Consider the following 20,893-nt stretch of genomic DNA (forward strand, 5'->3'; position numbering starts at 1 on the left):
ATGGCATTTCACATTCATCCTAAATGGCTCTTCTATCGCTTTGCCCACCCACCTTCATTTGAAATCGGATTCAGGGGCATTTCAGGGAAACTATTTATCATTATGGGGAGACGGCGCTTGGGCACAACTCAGGAATGCATTAACAAGTGAGAAAAGTCCAAACGTTTGAGCAGATCTAATGATGTTTAGTGTGCAGATGCAATATAATCACAATTTAACATGGCTAAACTTTGATTACTTGTCTTTAAGCATGGTTTTTATTCATAGTGAGCCATGAGAGGCTGTGCGATAGTGATTTTAATGCTAAGCTGTTTTCACTTAGATGTCATATATATATATATATATATATATATATATATATGCAGAAAACGCGGGCGGAATCTCGGAATCCAGTTGTAAGAACAGAATTTACAGTTTAACACGGAATGTCACGGAATTTGTCAAAGTTTGGATGAATTAATCAAAAGTAGGTCATTACACCTAAATCAAATCGCGACATGGACTAGTATCTGTAAATATGAACCGTAAAAGTCGATTCAGATATGAATCCCGCATGATACTATTACTACTGTTGAAAATATATATATATATATATATTTTTAAAGAAATAATCACACAATATTTATTCCATATTTTAATTTTAATAGTAAATCCCCTTTATTTACCAAAAAAATAAAATGTGTTTAAATTTCATTAATTAAAAGACAAATTAAATTTGGGTGAAACTTTACTGTTTTTCATACTTTTATTACTTGCGGAAAAACTTGAAACAATTCAAATAAGTATAAAGAATGGCATTGATTTTTGTACATTTTATTTTTGTTTGACTTTATTATTAAAAATAGTGTGTTTTTTAATTAGCATGTGGTACCGAAATTAGTACAGAGAACCGTGGATTTTCACTGGTATCGGTACCGAATACTGAAATTTTGGTACCATGACAACACTAATATATATATATATGGTTATTTGTCCTGTGATAATTCTGTGATTTTAATGTGTAAAATTAAATTATCACTTTGATAATCAGAAAAAAATGCAGTCATCTGTCAAAAAAGTTCTCTCTTAAGAAAAATCACACTGGTACAATTGTTTTTTGTTTTGTTTTGTTTTTTGTATTTCTGTTTTCAATTTAATTTTAGTTACATTTTTATAGATTTTGTTTTGAGTTTTGGATATATGTATCCTACTACTTGTTTCACTTCTGTTTCAGTTTTTATAACCATTTCTTACTATGTGTAAGTTGTTGTTTTTTTAGCATGTGTGTTTGGCTCAGTGTTATTTTTTTATGATTACTGATAAACTAATGTAGTTTGATTTGTATTTGTTATCTATTTTAATTTGTTAAAGTTGGAGTAATGTTTGTAATTTTATTAGTTTTTTTAATTATGTCTGTATCCACAAGTTTCCGGGCGGCGCTACTGTAAAAAAGAACGTGGGTAAAACTTCCGGTGAGGCGGCAGAAGTAGTATATCAATGGTATTTTGTGTTCTAATTAGCGAAGAGGCTAAGCCTGAGTCCCAATGTGCATACTATCCATCCTAAATTCTATGTGACATTAGTCATTTTCAGTACTATTTAGGGCAGATAGGGTGGATAGTATGCACATTGGGACGCAGGGTAAGTTTTTTCCACTGTCGGAGCCAGTGCTTTAAACGGGCCGGGCGGGGCTAATAACCTCAGACCTGTTTTACAATAATAAGTGCTACATTGACTAATTAGTTTGTGTCAGGATTGATAACTAGTCACACAGAAATAAAGTGGTATTTCACAAAAGAAACGCACAGCACACACACAGCCTATTATTCAGTCGCGTCTGTTTCTGTTTATTTGTAGTCACAGACAGTTTAGGTCTACATCACATTTAGAAAGAATGATCATTTCTTATCATTTTCTATTAAAACTATGACCATGAGTAATGTTATCTTTAGCACTCTCTCCAGTCCCAATACATTGTTATATTTTCAGTCAGAAAAACAGGGAGCTCATACACGGAGCTATATATGAACATAAAGAGAGGAGACTTATTGACGGATAAAATATGTAAATAAATAAATACATCACTTGTCTGATTTTTCAGGCGGTCGTATTTACTGTGTTTACCATGGTAATGCATGCATAGTCTTTTGCATCGCATATTTCTGCTTTGTTGATAATCTACATCGGATCTCACACAGAAGTTATTTCAAACACTCGCTGCAGTCTGAAAGTGTTTTGAGCTCAAATTATTTTACAAGTCTTTAATGTTTATGTTAGCTTGTAAATATATGAAATGATCCGCGGCGCTGACGCTCTCCAGACGCAGAAAAACTCTGACAGTCCCGCTTGTTTACTCTGAACCGGAAGACACTCCCACTTTTGACGCAAGGCCTCATGGGGCGTAGGAAACTTGTGGATAGGTTTTTTATTAAGTTTTAGTTTTATTTAATTTGAGTTATTTTAGTACTTCAACAAACTACATGGAAATGTAAGAATATATATATTGAATTTATAAATGTGTGTGTGTGTATATATATATATATATATATATATATATATATATATATATATATATATATATATATATATATATACATACATACAGTGGGGCAAAAAGTATTTAGTCAGCCACCAATTGTGCAAGTTCTCCCACTTAAAAAGATGGGAGAGCCTGTAATTTTCATCATAGGTATACCTCAACTATGAGAGACAAAATGAGAAAAAAAATCCAGAAAATCACATTGTAGGATTTTTAAAGAATTAATTGGTAAATTCCTCTGTAAAATAAGTATTTGGTCACCTACAAACAAGCAAGAATTCTGGCTCTCACAGACCTGTAACTTCTTCTTTAAGAGGCTCCTCTGTCCTCCGCTCGTTACCTGTATTAATGGCATCTGTTTGAACTCGTTATCAGTATAAAAGACACCTGTCCACAACCTCAAACAGTCCAACTCCAAACTCCACCATGGCTAAGACCAAAGAGCTGTCAAAGGACACCAGAAACAAAATTGTAGACCTGCACCAGGCTGGGAAGACTGAATCTGCAATAGGTAAGCAGCTTGGTGTGAAGAAATCAACTGTGGGAGCAATTATTAGAAAATGGAAGACATAGAAGACCACTGATAATCTCCCTCGATCTGGGGCTCCACGCAAGATCTCACCCCGTGGGGTCAAAATGATCACAAGAACTGTGAGCAAAAATCCCAGAACCACACGGGGACCTAGTGAATGACCTGCAGAGAGCTGGGACCAAAGTAACAAAGGCTACCATCAGTAACACACTGCGCCGCCAGGGACTCAAATCCTGCAGTGCCAGGCGTGTCCCCTGCTTAAGCCAGTACATGTCCGGCCCGTCTGGAGTTTGCTAGAGAGCATTTGGATGATCCAGAAGAGGATTGGGAGAATGTCATATGGTCAGATGAAACCAAAATAGAACTTTTTGGTAAAAACTCAACTTGTCGTGTTTGGAGGAGAAAGAATGCTGAGTTGCATCCAAAGAACACCATACCTACTGTGAAGCATGGGGTGGAAACATCATGCTTTGGGGCTGTTTTTCTGCAAAGGGACCAGGACGACTGATCCGTGTAAACGAAAGAATGAATGGGGCCATGTATCGTGAGATTTTGAGTGAAAACCTCCTTCCATCAGCAAGGGCATTGAAGATGAAACGTGGCTGGGTCTTTCAGCATGACAATGATCCCAAACACACCGCCTGGCAACGAAGGAGTGGCTTCGTAAGAAGCATTTCAAGGTCCTGGAGTGGCCTAGCCAGTCTCCAGATCTCAACCCCATCGAAAATCTTTGGAGGGAGTTGAAAGTCCGTGTTGCCCAGCGACAGCCCCAAAACATTACTGCTCTAGAGGAGATCTGCATGGAGGAATGGGCCAAAATACCAGCAACAGTGTGTGAAAACCTTGTGAAGACTTACAGAAAACGTTTGACCTCTGTCAGTGCCAACAAAGGGTATATAACAAAGTATTGAGATGAAATTTTGTTATTGACCAAATACTTATTTTCCACCATAATTTGCATAATTTTCTTTTTCTCATTTTGTCTCTCATAGTTGAGGTATACCTGTGATGAAAATTACAGGCCTCTCTCATCTTTTTAAGTGGGAGAACTTGCACAATTGGTGGCTGACTAAATACTTTTTTGCCCCACTGTATATATATAGAGGTATGTGTGTGTGGTTGCACATGTAGTTGTTTTTTGGTGTTTGGCTTACCTTTTGTTCTTTAATATTTTGAATTGTTTTTAGCTTTATTTTTTGGTTTTCATTTAAATGTTAAATGTAAAGTTTTAGCTTTTAGTTTTGGATCTGTTTTAGTTGTTTTAATACTACAATTGATTGCTTCTGTTGTCCTCATTTGTAAGTCGCTTTGGATAAAAGCGTCTGCTAAATGACTAAATATAAATATATATATATATATATATATATAATAGTGCTGTCAAAATTAGTGCGTAAATGAAGGCGATTCATTTTTCCAGTTTAATGGCGTTAAAAATATTTAATGCAGGAGCGGGGCTTAGGTCGGCCACCCCACTCGCAAATGTGGCTTCTGTATCATTTTTCTTGACAATAATTGCATTTATTTAGACGCAGAGCATCTTTGAAATCACATCAAACGGGAGACTTTTCAGACATGCACTCCACTTCACCTCAACGCCAGGCACGAGTCAAACAAGCGTGGAAACAGTACAGATGACGAGGAGCTTCAGTAGAACGTGAGTGAACTGTGAGATGAGATGTTGTCAGGCCATATGTAAAAAAACATCTGTAAAAACATGTAAAAACTAATCGTCCTGTCCTGTCTGCCGTTATACTGTGCTCGGAGCACGTGCTCTTCAAATTGCATCCACAAATGCGCTGGCACGCTATATATCATTAGAGCACAATTATATATAAAAGGTTGTGAGAAAATATGATGCATGTCAGATCCGCGTCACGTTCTGCATCGGCAGCTCTTAAAGAAATAGCAGCCAAACCTAAACCTAATAACCAGCTGCTGTGATGTCTGTTCATCAAAGAACAAAAGAAAAAAAGAGGAAATCAATAAGTTTTGTAGCTTTAATGATTTATCTTTAATTAATTTAGAATTTTAGTGTTTAATAGCTTTATTCAGTTTAAATTTCCTAATTGCTGAAGGGCACAGCTAAATATGACATTTATTATAATAGGTTTATGTGAAGATTGTTTTAAGTTAAATTAAAAGTTATTTTTTTAAAAGTCTAATAAATGCTAAAATCGATAGCTCTCATTTATACTGTAATGTTGAATGGCTATAATCAATGGCTAAATAACCTATTAGGGGGAAAAATCTATAGAGACATCAGTATTGGTATCAGTGATACTTGCCTTCAGTCATGAAAAAGATGCCACTAAACAAATATATATAAAAAAAATATATATATATATATATATACTGTCTGTATGTTGTTTGTACATTAATTTGAAGATTTCATGTGAAATTATTGCAATATAAACGTATATTTAAAAAAATGAGAAATTTTGCTTTGGCAACTATATCTGAAATAAAATAAGTTCAAGTTGGATTGTTTGTTTTGTTTTTTGTTGGGGGTTTTTTTTCTTTGTATTTTATTTCAGTTTATTTTATTTCCAGTAAAACCTTTTTTCCCCAATTTTAGTTTTAGTTAACTAAAATAACCCTGCACTGTGATAGACACGACCAATGAAATCTTTAGAGTCGGCTGTGGGCGGGGTTTGTGCTTGAATGATTTGGGAATATATGTAGCTGTAGTGTGAATGTGGCCTGTAATTCTGAAGCAATCATCACATAATGACTCTTTTGAGCTCTCTTTAACTGCGTGTAAACCCCTGTAATATTCAGCGCAGAGCCCCTCATCAGTTCAGGATTCACCTCCACACTCCACAAGTTCAATTAATGAATTCCTAAAACTTTTTAAACGGAGAAAAAAACATCAGTAGTAGCTCTTTATCAAAGCGCTTCATATTTGAGGGATGTGGGAGCATGTTCTGCATTTGCAGAGCAGAACTAATGCTATATAAATCTGAAGTAATAAGCATCCCCCCGGAGCTGTTGTCTAAATGAAGATTTTACAGCCAATCTGAATTTGCCTGCTGCATTACTGTTCTGCCTTAAGTGCGTTTGTTTAACAGGTGTGCCAGATTGCTATTTTCCCCTTTCTTTGCATCGCTGCTGCTAGGGAGAAATTGCCGCCACGTCTCATTTTGTCGAGATTTAGCTTGCTGAAAGCTGGAGGAGCATCAGCGATGGGGAGCTACCTTGAAACTCTAGTTTGTCAAGCTACAAGCTACTTAGCATTTAAAGTAGTTCAACTAAACTCAAGCTGCTCTTTTAAAAAGTAGTTATTACAAACAGATATCTAAGGTTGCGATGTTTTTTTAAATGCATAATGATCAAATGAAAAACACTAATGTTCAAAAGTATGATTTGTTTTTTAAAGAAATTAACTTTTTATTTAGCAAAGATGCATTCAATTAATCAAAAGCAACAGCAAAGACATTTCTAATCTTACAAAATACTTCTTTTTCAAATAAGTGCTGTTCTTTTGAACTTTCTATTCATCAAAGAATCCTGAAAAATAAAATGCATCACGGTTTGCACAGAAATATTGTGCAGCACAAATGTTTTCAACATTGATAATAATCAGAAATGTTTGTTGAGCAGCAAATCAGCATATTAGAATGATTTCTGAAGATCATGTGACACTGAAGACTGCAGTAATGATGCTGAAAATTCTGCTTTTTTTAACCCACTTAAGTATGACTTTAGTAGATCTTTATATGTAATTTCATAATTACCTCTATTGTCTTTTGAAATCTGTGTACCGACAAATGTACTGACAAACATTTTTGGTTAATTAAAATATACTAATGTAATTTCTATCAAAACTTGTTTAGTACATTTAAGTTGTAATTTAGTACATGAAAATAAATATGTAACTATATGTAAATAGGAAACACTACAATTAAAATTATAATCAAGTACTTCACATGTGCTTTAGTCAACACATCAAAATAATAAAAAAAAGTAAAAATATTCTTTTAAGATTTTCCATTTTAATTGTAAAGTTTGTCATTGTGTTGTGTGTTTGTGATTATTTATTGTTTTTATGCCTTTTATTTAACGTTTTTTTTATTTTTAATTCAGTTTTAGTTTGAATTATTTTAGTACGTCAACATCAAAATGACATGTTTCTTTGGCAACTATAGCTGAAATAAAAAGTTTTGTTAATAAATGAAAATGTTTTTCATTTTGGTATTTTTCTTTTTGATTGAAAATGTTTAGTAATTTTGTTGTTTTTTATTTTTGTTCAAAATAAGTGCATTTCTTTATAGCATTGATAAATCAATAATTTAAAATATACTTATTAACACTGTTGCACCAAAACACACATGTAGCCATTCACCAGAAAGGGGCGTGTCCACTCTTTCTGGGGGAGGTGCCTGTGTTGCATAGCATGTTCATGAATCTGGAGGTGGGGCTATCAAGAAAGGGGTGTGGTCTTTTTGAGTGGGGGCTTTTTTGTTTTGGTGATTTCTCAGAAATCACTTACTGCACCTGTAAGAAACAGTCATGAAAGTGTACTCTCTTTAAATGCACTTAAATGGTCTTATTTTATTAATATTATAGTAGAGTTTTTGGAAATAGGCTTTTAAGATTTGAAGTACACTACAAGTGCACATTGAATACAGTTAAGCACACTTCTTTCACACAAGGATTGTGCTGATTGCTTTGATCGTGTGAGCGTCCAGAGACGAGAGGAGTTACTGTATCAAAGCTGTCAAACGCTCATCCAATCTAGTCTGTGCTTCATTAGCAAACTAATCATTTAAACCGGTTCCCTCCTGCTCCTCCCCCAGAAACAATCTGGTTTGGGTCAGCTCTTGTGTATTCTGGATACGCTTTGGCTATTACCATTGCAGAAAGCTTCAGATGTGTTGGAGCCCTCCGGCGGTAGACGTCTAGTTTAATTTCCCCGCTGGCCTGAAAAGGGGCACGAATTCAACTAAAAATCACAAGCTGTTTTGCTGGCTCTCCTTTGTGGCTCATAATGAATCTAATGAATATAAAGAGACAGAAGGAACGGGAGGGGGAAGGAGGGAGAGTGGGTTTCGTTTTGACCAGGCGGCATGCGATTGTGACCGGCGACAATGGGACAATGACTAGGGGGTTTTGCCCCCTTAATTTGACTTTGTGTTTAGGTTTCCTCACTGTTGTTCAGTTGTAAGAGTCGATAAGTGCGGACTGTGCTGGCGCTGACACAAAGTTATGTATGCTATAGAAAATTATATTTTCAAATCGTCACATTTAATTCAGTGTGTTACCACTAATTCTTTGCTAGTGTTGGGGAGTTACTAGTTACATGTAATGGCGTTACAGAACAAAATGAGGTTACACTTTATTTTAAGGTGTCCTTGTTACAGTGTAATTATACATTTAAGTACTGAGTAATATTAATTAACTACATGTACTTACTATCAGTGTTGGGTAAGTTACTCTAAAGTAATTAATTACTAGTTACTAATTACATCTTCTACAGTGTAATTAGATTACTGTACAAATTACTCTCTCCAAAAATTACTTTCTAAAAATCCTATATCAACCTCGACAAGTTAATGATACAAGGATAGACTTGAAATGGTTCTTTTAATCCTTTCAAGTAACTACATGAATTATTCTGGTCACTCTTTAGATTAGGGTCCAATTCTCACTATTAACTTGCTATTAACTATGACGTTTGCCTCAATATACTCCTAATTACTGCTTATTAATACTTGGTTAAGTAGTTGTTGAGTTTAAGAAAAGGATTTAGAATAAGCTCTTGCAGAATAAGACATTTAATATGTGCTTTTTAAGTAATAATAAATAGCCAATATCCCAGTAATATTCATGCTAATAACCAACAAGTTAATAGTGAGAACTGGACAATAAAGTGTTACCAATATTCTTAATAACTCACCAAAGTATTTAAAGTGAGAGGGGTACAAAAAAGGCATGCATTTTAAGGTTGTTAAATCCACTATTGTATTGTTCTACAGTCGATACACAGTATTAAGTTCAATTACACACAAAGTTACTGTAATTAAATTACAGAAAAAAAATAAGAGTAATCCCTTACTTTACTTTTTCAAGGGAAAAGTAATTAAATTACAGTAACTAATTACTTAGTAACTAATTACACCCAAAACTTCTTACTTTATGGTTAGGGTTTGGTTTAGGATTACTTGCATGTAATTATGCACAATTGATTGTTATTATAATAGTAAATACATTTAACGTGTAACAAGGACACTTTAAAATAAAGTGTTACCCAAAATGAATATAATTGTAATCTGTTATAGTTACTGTGTAATTGACACTTTAAACGACAGTTCCTTATGAAAATGTTAGCAAATAAAAAGGGAATTACATCTGAATATGTTCTGTAAAAAGATAGGATATGTTGAATAATATTAATTTGTTTCTTTGCCTGATTTTGATGAGCACGGTGCCTCCTGCCATTTAAAGGCCGTAAAGCAATGTTACTCTGAATTGTGATGGTTGTGCTTTAAAATTAAATGATCATAATCTTAATTCAAGTGACAGTAATCAGTGTTGAGTGCTACTGTAAGGTGTGAATCCTGCCTGCTTTAAATGTTTGAAAATGATTAACAGTTGAAAACATTTTTTAGAAATTTAGAAAGATAATCAAATGTAATCAGTTACATTAAAGTAAATTGTAATTGGAATAGTTACACGACTTATTACATTTTAAATAGAGTAATTTGTAATCTGTAACCTATTACATTTCCTAAGTAACCAGCAAAAGAAACTGTGAGTTGCAACATTGCCGTTGAGATTCCAAGTTACACCCCAAACATAATCTTACCGAAAGCTCATTTTTTGAGATATCAGCCTCAAATTCTGAACACAACTTGTTTAGATTTATGGCTTTGATTTTCTGATTTTCTTGCAGTTTTAGAGTAAAACAAAAAAAAAACTGTAAATATTTTAGTAAAAACAGTGGCGTAACTGTTTTAAAAAGTGGGTGGGACAGTGAGTGTGTGTGTGTGTGTGTGTGTGTGGAGGGCGAGGTAATTGTATCGACATAGATCTCATTTTTAATGTGATGGTTTCATTCTTACATGTACTATAATAAAATGTATTGTTGAGCCTGAGATTTTTCACGTCATTAAATAAATACATAGATACTGTACGCAACAAACATTCGTATTTCAAAACCGTCTGAATTAGTAGTAGAATACATCCCATTGGATGTGTCAGAGGTTTTGAGATCTAATCCACCCTCACATAATTTTTTCCCCTTATTAAATTCAAAGATATTCATTAGTGATTATATATCAGGAGCAGGGACACGTTTGTGTGTATTTTGTTTTGTGATTTAACCAGAATGTATAGATACGCAACGTCATTAAGCGATAGATTGAAACGCTCGTGTGTGAATTAAGACTGTCTCATAATAACATCTCAACAAACATTCCGCATGATTTCCAAAACAACACATTCCATTTATATAAATAAATGTTGTTTTTGTGCATTTTTCATAATAATAAACTTACACTTCTATATCTTTATTTGTTTCACTTTTTAAACTTTTTTCACTTGTGCTCTAAAGCATTCGAGTTTTGGTTGGTAATGTCATTTTCAGGTCTGTGCTCAAAAACAGATAATAAATGGATCATAACTATTCCATAAGTATAATTTAGTACCATAAAATTCCCTTAACAATACAAAATATTAATTAAAAAACATTATCAGACTTAAATATATTATGTTAATTTCATTGAGAAAAAAACATGCCAACAACACCAGAGGGTTAAATAGGCTCATCTGAAACATTCTTGGTCTTTATTATGAATGTTTCATTAGTGCAATTTAGTTATGTATTATTCCAAAAAGAAAAAAGTCAGAAAGAGAAGGAAAAATGGATTTAGAGCCTTATTATATATAATGCATGTAATTTTAAACACTCTTCAGATGATGCATTTGTATTTACATGTAATGCATGAAACATTCATTTTAAATATGGACTAGAAAAGTAAAGTTCATCATGCTAGAGTGTTCTGGCTGGGTTTTATGGTATTACTAGGCAGTTGCTAGGGCCTTTCTAGAATATTGCACAACACAAGGTCAAATTATAGTTTTGTTAATATTTTGTTTTCGATTTTATTTTTATATTGTTTTGGTAGTTTTGTTAATTTTTCTTTTTTCTTTTTTCTTTTTTTCTTTTATTTTAAATATGTCTGTATAATTTATGTCTGTATAAATAACTTTATTTTATTGCATCATCTTAACTAAACAAAAATGAGAAGTTGCATAGTCAGCTTGATTAAAATAAGTTTATTTTTATTTATTTATTTTATTTATATTTATTTATATCTTTATTTTATTGTATGAGTAATAAATGTTTTATGGTTTTAGTTAATTTTTTTGGTTAACAGTAATAATCCACTTTAACAGTTGCATGCAGTGTTCCTGTACATGCAAGCTGCTTTTTTCCATTTATTGAATTTATTTCATCCTCAGCCGTGACAGAAATTCACATATACCGTAGTATGTTTTACTTCAGCATCTCGTCATAAGCATCCAGGTATCATTTTCCATCTTTTTTCCCTCTGTTTAATTCTATATACATTGTTCAGATTTAATAGGCATCTAATTTGTGTTATCAGCTTACAGGGCAGTAAGTAATAATTTGCATGGCTGCCTTGAGCAAAAATGCTTCCATAAGCAGCCCATAGAATAGACCCAGGAATGGATAATCCTGCATATTGGTTATGCCCCGATGATCAATGCCACAAAAAAAGAGGAAAAAAACTTTGGTGGAAGATTGAAAGATTGCTAAAGCCGTCCCAGCAGCTGAGCGAAACACAGAGAAAGCGCGGAAAACACAGATATGAAAATATCTCATCTGCTGTAGATCTTATCCTCAATAGAAATATGACATTATTGCGCAGCATCTTTGTTGTTGATGTGTTTTCTTCACTTTTTAATGCAAAACTCGACTAGCAACCTGTGTGTGCATGTTTAGTTTGTGTCTATCAAACTTTATAAAACTTGAAAACACTTGAAAAGCATAAATACATTAACACACAAATATTGCATGCATTTTTTTAATCAGATTCCGTTACTTTTCTGTGTTGAATGAGTTATATCAACATTTCTCTCACTTTGTCTCCCGTCTTAGATGGAGGTTTTTCACTGAGAGTGTCGCAGTGCATTCTGGGATTGCCTTCTGTGCAAAGGATACACGCAGCACTGCCTTGGATTTTGACCGAAATGAGGTTTGTTACCTTTTAGACAAGTTTCCACATCAGGCTCACTTGGTTTTAACCAAAGCCCATATATTCCCTCTTTCATTTGAGAACACTTTTACTTGAAGTAAATGAATCTTGTTTTTCTCTGTTGGGAGTTTGTCTCAGAAGATTTCAGTGAAAAATGATGGTGTAGGATTTACTTTCAAACAGTTTTCACGAAGTGAAGCAAGTAAATTTAGTAGATTTATCAATTAATTAAAAAGAAACGGCAAGGAACACATTGAATTAAACTTGACATTTTGAAGTATAGAAATACTGAAACAGTGTTATTTTAGTATCATTGAGATACTGTTATAGCGTTTATAAATATTGAATCAGTTTTTAGATTTTTTTTGCGTTCGTTTTATTTTTAGTTAAAGTTTTAGTAATTTTGTTGTGTTTTTGTCATTTTAAATGGTTCTTTTTTTTTTTATATGCCTATATAGTTTTTATTAATTTTTATTTCAGTTAATTAGTACATCAAGTTAAATTACAAAAGTTTAATAAATATTTTATATTAGTTATTGTTTTTTATGGTTTTAGTTTTCATTTCGGTTTTAGTTTTCATTTCAGTTTTAGTTAACTAAAATAACCTTGGACTGAAATAGTATTTGCGTACCCAAAAAACTTCTTTTTTTTTTTTAATTTACTGCTTTGAAACATCATTTTTTACAGTGTAGGTGTTTGCATTTTACTGCATTTACTGTATTTATAGATGAATCAGACTGCAATATAATACCATAATGATATCATGATGGCAACATGCTAATCTAATCTGCACTGTAAAAAAATGATTTTTGAAGCTGTAAATAAATCTTATTGTTCACTTAAGAGTACATTTGGAGTAAATTTGACAAGAAAATACAGTTTCAGTCTTTCTACTTGAAATTTCACATTTAATTCAGTGTGTTACTTGCTTCTTTGTAAATAATTGTGAAAGTCATTTCTGAGTGTACATTGTTTAAATCCATGTAATTATTTTTATTGCTGTAACCTAATGTTCTCGTGATGAATTATTCATATTGAAAAATATTTTTAACTTGAATAAACCAGGTAATTTTCCACATAAATCACATATTTTAGGTTGCATATCCAAAAATATTTGAATGCATGTATGTTTGAATAGCCTCTATAGTGCACCCTTGAGTTTCTAAGCGTTTAATTCCCAATAGTATTGTTGGATTTGAGCTTTAAGCTGTGTAAGTGTAGCCGGCTGATCTCCTGTGCTGCGTGTGTAGCTGAAATGTATGCAGGTATTCAAAGCAGCGGATGCTGCAGCGGCTCGCGACGGGCTCGGTTAGCGGTCTGGAGCCCTATCTCTGGCTCCGGCCGGCGATAACAGCCTCCTGCGGTTTGGAGGTCAGTGCGATTACTTGAAGCTGTCGGCTGTACACAGCGGAAGCTATCTGGACCGATAACCTTGTGACACGAGGAACACTACAAATCCTCTTAAGACACAACCAAGGGTCGCTGCTCTCGGCGTTATCACAGACGGCTGTTCAACACGGCCGCTAAGAACCACTAGTCCTTGTAAGGGAACAACGAAGCAGCGGCTGCTCTTCAAATGTTCCAGTGCAGGACAATGAGGTGAAGCAGGGAGGACAGAAAGAGCAAAACACAGAAGTGCACTAACTCTGTTTACAGCTGCGTTATCATTTACAGTGGAGTTCAATAGTGCAAAAATAGTTTTCTTAATCAGTAGTTTGTCTTGTTTTTCAGTATAAATATGTAAACATCCTTAAAACAATATCAGATTACTTTGGAATGGAAATTTGCATATTATAATGTTTTTAGAGAATATATATCTTGAATTAAGCTGGTTTATATATATATATATATATATAAACATAAACATTTAAATGAACAATAAAAATTGAAATGAAAAATTTTGTTGTATTTCGAGGATTAACTTTTATTTATTTCATATATGTAGGTATATTCATATATATAATATATATATATTTATGATATATATATATTTATGATATATATTTTATATATAATATATACACACACACACACATTAGTGAAGTGGCTTTAAGAAAAGAGCTAGAGCAGTGAAATCCCCATTTCCACCATCAGGACAATAATTAAGAATTTCCAATCAACATAAAATGTTATGAATCTGCCTGGAAGAGGACGTGTGTCTATATCGTCCTAATGCACGGTGAGAAGGAGAGTTTGAGTGGCTAAAGACTCTCCAAGGACCACAGCTGGAGAATTGCAGAAAATAGTTGAGTCTCGGGTCAGAAAACCTTAAAAAAAAGAATTATCAAACAGCTCCTACATCAGCACATGTTGCTCATCCAAAAACAAACTCCAGCATATTCAGTTATCAGACACGACTGGAACTTCAAATGGGACTGGCTTCTATGGTCAGATGAAACTAAAAAATGAGCTTTTTAGCAGCAAACACTCAAGATGGGTTTGGTGAACACAGGGATAAAAAGTACCCCATGTGTACAATGAAATATACCGCTGTATTTTTGATGTTGTGGGCCTATATTTCTGCTGGAGGTCCTGGACGTCTTGTTTAGACGCATGGCATCATGGATTCTATCAAATACCAACAGATAAAAAAATCAATAAGTGACTGACTCTGTTAGAAATCTTATAATGGGCCATGTTTGGATCTTCCAACCATACAATAATCCAAACACAAACCTCAAAAACAACACAAAAATGGGTCACTGAGCACAAAACCAAGCTTCTGCTGGCCATTCCAGTCCTCTGACCTGAACCCTGTAGAACATGAGTGACCTGAAGAGAAGAAGCTGTGAATCTAAAGGGTCTGGAGTGATTCTGGATGAAGGAATGGTCTCTGATCTCTTGTCAGGTGTTCTCTAACCTCATCAGGCATTATAGGAGAACATTTAGAGCTGTTAAACTGGCAAATGGAGGTTTCAAAAAGTATTGAATAAAAGGGTGCTGTTAATTGTGGCCAATGTGTATTAGAGAAAAACATTGATTTCATAATGATATTTCCCCCCAATTTAAATTCTTATTATCCAATGAAAGCTTAGATATTTGTGTATATTTTTTTTCAATAAAAGATCAAAAGGATGAACACTGCAGATTAATTTTCACAGCCGCCTTTGATCATATTTACCAAGGGTGGCGATATTTTTGGCCATGACTGTGTATATATATATATATATATATATATATACTCTTAAAAATAAAGGTGCTTTAAAAGGTTCTTCACAGCATTTTTGGTTCCACAAAGAACCATTCAGTCAAAGGTTCTTTAAAGAACCATCTCTTCCTTACCTTTTTTTAATCTGAAGAACCTTCTTTCACCACAAAGAAGCTTTTGTGCAACAGCAAGGTTCTTCAGATGTTTAAGGTTCTTTATGGAACCATTTAGACAAAAAGGTTCTTCTATGGCATCGTGAAGCACATTTATTTTTAAGAGTGTATATAAAACATTTAAATAAAAATAACATCTATAAATGTTTTTTTTTATGTTATATATATAACATATATACACAAAGTCTGAGACCACTGTGAAGGATTAAATAAGTAAATTAATATTTTTAATAAATTATAAATAAAAGGATTTTACAATATTTAATGTTTCCTCTTTAAAAAATTGGTAAGAACATTTGGAAAGAAAAATATCTTAATTCAAGATATATTCTTTAAAAATATAAAACATTAAAAAGAATAATAATTAAATGTATATATATATATAATGTATGTAACATTTATATAAACCATTTAAAAATATATTTATAGATGTTATTTATATTTAAATGTTTTATATAATGTTTTCAGAGAATAGTTTATAGGCAAATAGTTTACAGAGAATAATTTTTGTTTAAAAATATTTAAATGTTAATAATGTTAAATGTTAATAAAAACATGTATATGTATAAAACTATTATACATTTTATTTGTTATTATTTTTCTCTGTTTTATATTTTCAGAAAATATATCTTGAATTAAGCTATTTTTCTTTACAAATGTTCTTACCAATTTTTTAAAAGAGGAAATATTAAATATTGTTTTAAAAACTTTTTATTTATAATTGATTAAAAATATTCATTTACTTATTTATTTAATCCGTCCCAGTGGTCTCAGACTTTTGGTCTCCTCTGTAACGTTTGGTGTTCATGTATTTAGTAACTTACATACAGGCAGAAGGGAAACAGTGACAGTAAACCTGTCAGATAAAGGAGTTTGATAAGCTTTCTTTGTATTATAAAGCGAGGATGGGGATTTTGACACATACTGTTGCTGAAAGCCGGCAGCTCATCCTTACACTGGATATTTGAAGATGCACAAACAAACAAAGTGCTTTCAACACCAAACCTGCAAAAGCTGTCCAATCAATTATTCTTATAAATAAAAGATTTAAAGTGGGCTGTCTCTAAAGATTAAAGATTGATTAAAGCGTTAAAGATTTTACTCCGTGTCACGCTGATTAAAATTGCAAGCTTTGTAATTCATAGTGTTGTGTCTGATGAGAAATCCCTTTCACTTGCTGAAATCATTGTTGATTCAGTTATGATATCAATAAGAAAATAATTAATAACCATGCTTTAGGGTGTCGACAGCTCCTGTCACTTAATCAATGCAAACAAATCACACAGCATGTGCTGATTATCTGAGGGAGGCTGAATATTAATGTCTCTATGTAAGTCTATGAACGGCCCGCATACATTACCTGAGTTAAAGAGAAAAAAAGAATCACCTCTTCAGCAGATAAAGTTGTTGTTTCAGAGATTATCTACAAATACTTTTTTGTTGAAGTGCTTTATATGTTTATTATATATATTTCAATTATTATTTTTTATTTAAAATTTAATTATTATTTGTAAATTATTTATTACAATAATAATATAATATAATATAACTAATAATAATAAAATAATTAGTCATATTTATTATATATTTTAATTATTAATGTTTCAGTGTTTATCTACATTTCAAATACGTTTTGTTGTATAAAATGATAAAAATATGTATTTTTAATTATTAATATATGCAATGTAATTAATAATAATAATACCATGAATAATATATTTTATCTTAATTTAAAGTGATTAATGTTGTAATATTTATAAAAGTGTGTGTGTATATACCTGTTTATATACACACACACACATTATTAATTTAAATTAATAAAATAATTTAACTAATTATTTTAATTACTTAATTCATTAAAATAATTCAATTAACAATTACGTTTTAAATTAATAATTAAATATTAATTTTAAAATATTAATAGTAATATTAATGTTACATATTTAAAAGCTTTTAAAATATATATTAATATTCAATTAAAATATATTTTTCATTTTATTATTATGAATTATATTTTAATAATAATAAAATGAATAATATTTTAATTATGAATATTTTATTTAATTATTAATTAAAAATGATTATTGTTTTAATTAATTATAAAAGAGTGTGTGTGTATATATATATATAATTTAAATAGAGATATAAAAATATATATTATTACACCTTTTTTAATGCGCTGATGTATGTAATAATTTTTTTTCTCGTGACTTATTGCTTTAATAAAGGCATATATTGCGGTAAAAATAGGATGTTTTTTCAACCTACAGCTTTACCTGTTTTAATAATAAAGTGTGATTTTTGCCTTTTGAAATCTGGCGAGTCTGGCATATCAAACAACCCTCAAATTAGCCCGTCTAAAAAACACGATATTACTCCGGAGACCTTTTTATTGGTGAGGTAATGGCATTTGGGAAGAGCCAGATTCCTGGTTTCATTATTTGATAAGAATGCACTTAATGAAAATATCAGCCAGAAGCAATACATGCTAACACTTGATTTCAAAGTCCTCGAAGGCCAGAAAGAGAGGAGAAGAGAGTGCGACAGCGTTAGCATACCGCTAGCGTTCATTAAAGAAAACCTGAAACAGCAGACGACTTAATGGATGTCATTTCAAGTGGGGCCACCAGAAGGAACGTCTCCAGCTCTCGACTCCAATCACCTGCTCTCTTGTTCTAGTAGCTGAATGAAAAGAGTCTGTGAGAAAAGACATTTTCAAAGGCTTTGTTTCATAATCTAGTAAGCTGCCTACAAAGACATTACATCTCTGGCCAGCCATTTATGAGGATCCGTGTCATAGGAGGCTGCTTCTGAAGGCAGGCGTCAAGTTAGGGATTGAAACAACATATCTATTTATATATAGATATTGCAAATTCACTGTTTGGTTCAATCGGTTTTGGTCTGGTCATTTAGAGGTTTTACAGGAAGTGCTTCCTGTTGAATTGTTGCTGATTGTTTATTAGTGTGAATTTAAATAGCAAAAGCAGAATCAGGTTTGAATCAAAGAGTTACTGTGATTTACTTGATTCTGATTGGTCAGTCTTTTAATTTATTATTATTTTTGTTCTAATTTTATGTCTTGAAACAATTTACAGAAGCCCTGAAATGCATTTTGAATTTTATTGAGTGCCTTTTTAGGACTACTTTCTATGCTATGTTTTTCTGCTGTTTTATTCTTTTCTTTTTTTTTCTTTTATTATATTACAATTTTTTCTTTTTCAGAATTTTTAAAAAATATTTTAATCTCATGTATTTAATTATATTGTTTTTATTAATTTATTTATGAATTACATATAAAATTCATTTTTCCTTCAAACTACATTGGGAAAAGACAATGTATATTCCTTATTGTTTTCAGATTTTTCCTAATGAGGTTTTAGGAAAAAGTATAGAATTTTATATATTATATATTTTTATTAATGAATTAGTTAATTAATAAATATATATGTGTGTGTATATATATATATATATGTCATGGTCAAAAATATCTGCACCCTTGGTAAATATGATCAAAGAAGGCTGTGAAAATTAATCTGCATTGTTAATTTTTATCTTTTATTTAAAAATTTCACAAAAATCTAACCTTGCATTGGGTAATAAGAATTTAAAAATGGGGGGAAATATCATTAATAAATGTTTTTCTCTAATACACATTGGCCACAATTAACGGCACCCTTTTATTCAATACTTTTTGAAACCTCCATTTGCCAGTTTAACAGCTCTAAATGTTCTCCTATAATGCCTGATGAGGTTAGAGACACCTGACAAGAGATCAGAGACCATTCCTTCATCCAGAATCACTCCAGACCCTTTAGATTCACAGCTCCATGTTGCTGCTTCTTCTCTTCAGGTCACTCATGTTCTACAGGGTTCAGGTCAGAGGACTGGAATGGCCAGCAGAAGCTTGGTTTTGTGCTCAGTGACCCATTTTTGTGTTGTTTTTGAGGTTTGTGTTTGGATTATTGTATGGTTGGAAGATCCAAACATGGCCCATTATAAGATTTCTAACAGAGTCAGTCACTTATTGATTTTTTATCTGTTGGTATTTGATAGAATCCATGATGCCATGCGTCTAAACAAGATGTCCAGGACCTCCAGCAGAAATATAGGCCCACAACATCAAAAATACAGCAGTATATTTCATTGTACACATGGGGTACTTTTTATCCCTGTGTTCACCAAACCCATCTTGAGTGTTTGCTGCTAAAAAGCTCATTTTTTAGTTTCATCTGACCATAGAAGCCAGTCCCATTTGAAGTTCCAGTCGTGTCTGATAACTGAATATGCTGGAGTTTGTTTTTGGATGAGCGAGGAGTATTCTTCTTGAAACCCTCCCAAACAACATGTGCTGATGTAGGTGCTGTTTGACAAATTTCTTTTTAAGGTTTTCTGACCCCGAGACTCAACTATTTTCTGCAATTCTCCAGCTGTGGTCCTTGGAGAGTCTTTAGCCGCTCAAACTCTCCTTCTCACCGTGCATTAGGACGATATAGACACACGTCCTCTTCCAGGCAGATTCCTAACATTTTATGTTGATTGGAAATTCTTAATTATTGCCCTGATGGTGGAAATGGGGATTTCACTGCTCTAGCTCTTTTCTTAAAGCCACTTCACTAATTTGTGAAGCTCAATTATCTTTTGCTGCACATCAGAAATATATTCTTTGGTTTTTCTCATTGTGATGGATGATTAAGGAATTTGGGCTTTGTTTTCCTCCTATTTATATTTCTGTGAAACAGGAAGCCATGGCTGGATAATTTCATGTTCATAATCACCCTGGAGTGCTCAAAATTGTGAATATGAATGGGAATATACTTCAGAGATATTTTACTCATAAGAACTTCTAGGGGTGCCAATAATTGTGTCCAACGTGTATTTGAGAAAACATTTATTTCATAATGATATTTCCCCCCATATTAAATTTTTATTATCCAATGAAAGGTTAGATTTTTGTGAATTTTTAAAAGGATTAACAATGCAGATTAATTTTCACAGTCGCCTTTGATCATATTTACCAAGGGTGCCGATATTTTTGGCCATGACTGTATATGTGTGTATATATATATGAGTTCAGATGCAAAAACCTCTAAATGCCATCTGAAATTTTCTTCTAAAATGAGCATTTTTATCAGGCTCCTATATTTAGGTTCAGTAATTTTACTCTAATGGCGATATATAGGTCCTTTTCTATGCAATTAAAGTGAAATAACTGAACATAGATATAGGAGCCTGATAAAAATGCTAATTTTAGAAGAAAATTTCAGATGGCATTTAGAGTTTTTTGCATCTGAACTCATTTTA

General features: G+C 32.5%; 1 long non-coding RNA gene across 6 annotated transcripts in view; it reads left to right on the forward strand.

The window, feature by feature from the left end:
* LOC131546947 (uncharacterized) overlaps positions 1-20,893 on the forward strand; it is a 79,944-nt gene that overhangs the window by 26,201 nt on the left and 32,850 nt on the right. For 4 of the 6 annotated variants that reach the window (XR_009272807.1, XR_009272808.1, XR_009272811.1 and 1 more), the window contains 2 exons: positions 4,577-4,704; positions 12,175-12,271. This is a non-coding gene — a long non-coding RNA (uncharacterized LOC131546947). The remainder of the gene's footprint in view (positions 1-4,576; positions 4,705-12,174; positions 12,272-20,893) is intronic. The other 2 variants (XR_009272809.1, XR_009272810.1) reach the window with 1 other exon arrangement.

Source organism: Onychostoma macrolepis, chromosome 09, assembly GCF_012432095.1.
Source record: "Onychostoma macrolepis isolate SWU-2019 chromosome 09, ASM1243209v1, whole genome shotgun sequence".
NCBI lineage: Eukaryota > Metazoa > Chordata > Actinopteri > Cypriniformes > Cyprinidae > Onychostoma > Onychostoma macrolepis.